The following is a 6204-nucleotide window of genomic DNA, read 5'->3' as shown; positions in this document are numbered from 1 at the left end:
TGTCAGAGGGAAGGGTATCATCTTTGAGAAATGAGAAGATTTCATCCATCCAACTTGGGCCGAGGGAAATGTTGTATACTTCTTCCGATACTTCAAAGCTCGGCTGGTGAATCTCGCCGAGGCTGATATGTCGGTATTCAGATGCTTTGCTTGCCGAGGCCAAACTTGCAAGAGCATCGGCATGAGCGTTGTTCTCTCTGTTGATCTGTTCGATTTGGAATCCTTTGAACCCTCGGATTAGCTCTAGAGCGGTAGCTTGATACTTAATCATCCTTGGGTCCCGAGCTTCATAATCACCTGTTATTTGGTTGACGATCAGTTGAGAGTCGCAGAACACTTGTAGATCTTCAACTTGTAAACTTGCGGCGGCTCGGAGACCAGCAAGCAGAGCTTCATATTTGGCTTCGTTGTTTGTGGCTTGGAAGTTGATTGTGATAGCACTTTCATGAAGGATGCCACAAGGATTTACAAGAACGACCCCTGCGCCCGAGCCGTTGCTGTTTGATGCCCCGTCGACGTGCAACTTCCAAACGTCGCCGCTGAATAAGTTCCAAACTTTCCGAGCCTCTTGTTGTTCCAGCATCCCGTAATTAGGCTTTACTAGTGTTTCCTCATCCGGGCTTCCAGGGGTGAATTCAGCAATAAAGTCTGCCAATACTTGTGCCTTGATTGCAGTTCGAGGCTCAAAGTGGATATCAAAATTTGCTAATTCGACCGCCCATTGAGATACTCTGCTAGATAGATCAGCCTTCCTCAAGAGGTTCTTAAGTGGAAACTTTGTGAGAACTATGATGGGGTGCTCTTGAAAATAAGGGAGCAATTTCCGAGCTGCTGTAACCAATGCTAGAAGAAGCTTCTCCAATGGCAGATATCTAGTCTGTGCTGGGAGCAAGGTTCGGCTAGAAAAGTAGATTGGTTGGTCTTCAAGACCTTCCCGTCGGACAAGAGCAGAGCTCACGGCGTGTGGAGAGACAGCTAGATAGAGATGAAGAGTTTCGAAAGCTACTGGTTTGACAAGAAGTGGGGCCGAACTAAGATAAGATTTTAGCTCGGCGAGGGCTGCATCACAATCTTCCGTCCATTTGAAACTTCGTCGGCTTTGTTTCTTGAGAGTTTGGAAGAAGACATGGCATTTATCCGACGAGCGGCTAATAAACCTGTTGAGAGCCGCAGCCATCCCCGTTAGCTTCTGAATTTCCCGAGGAGTGGATGGTGGTTTTAATTGCTGAATAGCTAAGATCTGGTTCGGATCTGCCTCGATACCTCGCCGAGTAACCAAGTAGCCGAGGAACTTCCCTGAGCTAACTCCGAAGGCGCACTTGTCGGCGTTAAGCCGTAGCTTGTGCTTTTTCAAGATTGCAAAGACTTCGGCAAGATGAGAGAGGTGATTTTCGGCCTTGAGACTTTTCACCACCATATCGTCGATATAAGCCTCCATGATTTCTCCGATGAGAATTCCGAACAACAGGTATACCATTCTTTGGAATGTGGCACCAGCATTCTTAAGGCCGAACGGCATAACCAGGTAGCAGAAGAGGCCTCTGGGTGTGATGAATGCCGTCTTTTCCATATCATCGGGATCCATGGCTATCTGGTGATAGCCTCGGTAAGCATCCAAGAAACTCAGCCGAGCATGACCCGCTGTTGCATCTACCAATTGATCAATCTTTGGAAGGGGAAGACAGTCTTTCGGACAAGCATCATTCAAGTTGGTGTAGTCCACGCAAACTCTCCATTTTCCATTCTTCTTTTTCACCACCACAGGGTTCGCGAGCCAAGTGGGGTATTGTACTTCTTTGATGGCACCAGCCTCAAGGAGTTTGCCGACTTCTTCGTTAACCGCGTCGGAATGAATACTAGCAGACTGCCGAGGCTTCTGAATCACAGGCTTTGCTGATTTTGAAACTTTGAGGGAGTGCTGAATGAGCTTTGGGTCAATACCTGGCATATCGTACGGCGTCCATGCGAAAACTTCAATGTTGTTCTTGAGGAACTGCAAGGTTTCTTCACTCTCGGCTTGGGTCAAACCAGCGCCGAGCATGAAATAACGTGATGCATCCTCGTTAAGTGGGATTTTGATGAGATCCTCGATTGATTTTTCTTCAGGAAGAGATCCGACGTCTTCGAGAACTGGTTTGTCAGGGACTTCAACCCAATGTACTCTTTTGGTGCTTGATGACTTTCCAATGGTCGAGACGTAACACTGTCTGGCTTGTAACTGATCTCCTAATAGATCTTCTTGTCTGCCGTTGGCGCCGATGTACCTGACCACCTGGTGGTAGGTTGAGGCGACGACTTTTATTGAATGAAGCCAATTTCGGCCGAGGATCGCGTTGTATGGGCTCGGGGCGTCCACAACGACGAACTCCAGATTAGAAGCGACCGAGCCCGTAACGACAGGGAGGGTAATCCGTCCAAGAGGCCAAACGGGAGTGCCACTGAATCCGATCAGAGGGACTTCAGCCGGGAGAAGGCATGATTCAGGAATTTTGAGCTCCTTAAAGAGAGACAGGTACATTACTTCTGCCGAGCTTCCTTGATCAATCAACACCCTTTTGACAGAGTGAGTTGAGATTTGGATTGTGACCACCAGAGCGTCGCTATGGGGTGTTTGGACACGTTGTAAATCTTGCTCGGTGAAGGTTATTGACCAAGGACGCTCAAGCATTTTGACTCTTTTTGGAGCACGATTGATGGAAAAAATTTGGGTAACTTTCTCAGCTTTGGCAAGCTCTTGACGAAGCTGTCTTGCTGCCTCCTTTGTTGTTGACCCATGAATAACATTGATTACTCCGACTGGACGCGGAATAAGGTTTTGTCCGACAGCGTTCGGCTGTCTCCTCGGCGTCTTTGTCCAATCGATATGATCATCAAGAAGTCCTTGTGCCGCCAGATTTTCCAAAAGTGCCTTATAGGGAGCGCAAGCAGTGGTGTAATGCCCGAGCTCATTATGGTACGAACATCTCTTCCGATTGTTGTTGTTTCCTTCTTCGGTGTTCAATTTGGGAGGGTTCGGCCAGACAAAGAACGGTTCCCTCTCTATCGTACGGAGGAGGAAATAAATTGGCTCTTTGAAAACTGTGGTTTCAGCTACATAGTCATGAGCTTTTGGCCCCTTTTTGTCTGCCACCTTGACTGTGTTGACCTGCTTCTTCGGCTGGACAGCGACCACAGGCTTCGGTGGTGCGATTTGGGGCGTGGGGACATGAAGGCTTTGAGGTATAATTGAGTTTTGTCCTCCTTGAAGTTCACGCTCGGCAAGGAACTCTTCGTAGGAACAGAACTGTTCTACCGTCCTCATTAGCTCATTCATTCCATGAGGCGCCCTTATTGCCAGCTCATCCAAGATCTTGCTTCCAGTTTCCAAACCATTCTTAAAATTCCTTGCCGCCCAGTATTGATCAACACCGGGTATCTCGTTAAATAGTTGCCAGTATCGTTCGGCATACTTCCGAAGCGTCTCGCCGGGCCTCTTTCTCATCTGGGCTAAGGCATCTTCTTCCTTGGCTTGCTTGTTGCCAGTGATGAACCGATAGTTAAAAGCTCGTTCAAGCTCTTTGAAACTATGGATCGATCCAGCCTCCAACTGGTTGAACCAAAGCAAGCCGAGGCGCCCAAGACTTGAGGGGAATGCTTTGCACATGATGGCATCGTCGTCGGTGACGCATGAGATGGTGCTTCTGTAGCTGATGAGGTGGGTGTATGCCTCGGTCGTGCTGGGATCGAACTTCTGGAATTTTGGAAGATGTAGACCTAGCTTCGGCAAAGTGGCTTGGATCTTGGCCGAGAAGGGTGACTCTGTCAGCTTTTTCAATTGGTACTCGTGGGTTGGCCGAGGGGGAAGACCTTCCCGAGCGTTTCGAGACTTCTTTGATGCTCGGCATTCCTGTTCCCTTTGTTTTCCTTCGTTCTCTTCCTGCCGACGTTGAAATCCCCTCTCCCTCTTCTCTATGGGGACCTTTCTATAGTCTTCTTCTGGGAGATTTTCGGTATGGTAAACCCTTCGTTGGCTAGGGCGATCGCTTTGCCGAACGACGACACTTACACTTCTTTCACGGTTTAGCCTCCGAGCGCTGACTGAATTTGTTGCTCGTTCTTCATAGGCCTTTTCCCGAGGGACTTCATCATGTTTGATCCGATGGCTCTGGGCACCTTTCCCGTTTCTTCTCGGCGTTCGGCTTCTTTGCCGTTCGGATTTGTATGGGATGAGAGCCTGATCGTTGTCTTGGAATTCCACGGTATCGTAGCTTTGGGAGCCCTGGGAGTATTCGTCTCCAGCCGATGAACTGGAGAAAACAGTATGCGGGCTCCCCTCTCGTCGTCCTTCTCTGCCTGTATGTCCCGCACCATTGCCGAGACGTTTATGAACTGGTGAGAGCTGCTGCCTAAGGCGAGCGCTATCCCCAGTTCGATGGCCTGTCAATGGTGGGTCCAGGCGGTCGTGGACTGAGATTCTTTTTGGCCGTGCATCAATACCCAAAGGCGGAGGGGGCGGCAAATTTCCTCTCCGGCGCCGACCCTGAGATCCAGAGTGGGAAACCGTTGGAAATTCTTTGGCCTTAATTTTTTCGATCTCCATTCGTAGGACGACTACATCGGCGTTGGTCTGTTCTTGTTGCTGCTCTAGCAGTTGAACGTATGCTAGAGCATCTTCGCTCAGACCTACTGGACGTTGAATGGAGGAGCTTACGCCTGGAGGAGTAAATCCAGGAGGGTGAGATGGGGAGGCAGCGTTGATACCGGTCTCAGAGGTGATGTGCAAAGAGGAGCTGAGGGGTTGAAAAAGAGGAGGTGGTGGTGCTCCGCCCATTTTTCTTTGGAGGAGATTAGTGGAGATCTCGAGGGGGTGAGGTTTTTAGGTACGAACGAGGCGATCGAGGTGGAGGAGCCGCCGTGGATCTGAAAATCAAGGTTCACGTCGGGTTCACCAAATTGTGGGGCTCCATTTTGGGTGGTTCGTCCTCTTTGAATGGTGGTTTGGGGATAGCTTTTATCTCTTTTGCCCAGTCCTGCAAAACGAAGCACGACTAAGAGACCACACCGGAGGCTCTCCGGGATGGCCCTCCGGTGTGAGAGTTAGTTTTCTTGCCAGGAAGAATTAGAGATTGGGAGCTAGGGTTTTGTTTTAGCGTACCTCCTGCAAGGAGGCATAATGGGATATTTATAGGAAACCCTTCGCTTGGTCTCCAAGATTGCACCAACGCTTCGACACGCGTCGGCTGATGTCACTATTGCATCACGTTTAGGGTTTTGCAACCGTTTTCATGATGAGCTGGCACCTTCACGTGCCACCATCATTATTCTCATAACCGTTCGGATGACGTCACGAACATCGTCATAACCATAGTCGCTGTTCTGATGCGGATTGACTGGACCGTCGGGCAAGCCTTGCTCGGCACCGAGCATTTTGCGGGACCTTCGGCGGCTGTCAAAATGATCATATCCTCCTTACCGAGCAAGTGTAGGGAATGGGGTATTAGAGGAGATGTAACTAGAGGAACCCTCGGCAACAGGAACCCTCGGCCACTGTTGCTGACCCTCGGCTATGGTTACTAGATCACGTTCGGAACGGAACAAGCCATTCTGCTCGGCCTGCTACAAAATGTAAACTGTTATATATTGGAAATCACGGGAGAAACGAAATAAAGATTAAAGTCATTACAGATTTCAAAAGTGGTAAACGAAAACCATGGGTTTAGATTGGAACTGTAATGGGAACGGAAATTTTATGCATGATTAAGATTGAAGTCAATAAAATCATGGGAAATCATGGAAGCCAAATGGAAACTGTTATGCATAAAGTCATTACAGATTTCAAAACTGTTGCATCTATACTATATATTTAAAAAACGGAATTACAAATTTCAAAAGGCATAATTTTAAAATTGTTGGCGGAATGAAATTAAGATTAAGTTTAAGATTAAAATTAATATTAACACCCAATCAAATCCGCCACTTGTTACAACGTGACGCCTTCTCACTAATCCTCACTTTTGTTTAATATATAGTATAAATTTGTAGAAGTCACGTTTAGGTTAAAATTTGATTATATATATATATATATATATATATATATATATATATATATATATCACTTCAAGTGGAAATTAGATCTATTTTCTTGGGTCTAGAATAGTAAGTTGAAATTAGATCTATTTGTTGATTTATGGGATAATTTTGTTGTATTATTTATAAAGTAATTTG

Source organism: Rhododendron vialii, chromosome 4a (assembly GCF_030253575.1).
Source record: "Rhododendron vialii isolate Sample 1 chromosome 4a, ASM3025357v1".
Taxonomy (NCBI): Eukaryota; Viridiplantae; Streptophyta; class Magnoliopsida; order Ericales; family Ericaceae; genus Rhododendron; species Rhododendron vialii.
This window is presented reverse-complemented; position numbering follows the sequence as displayed.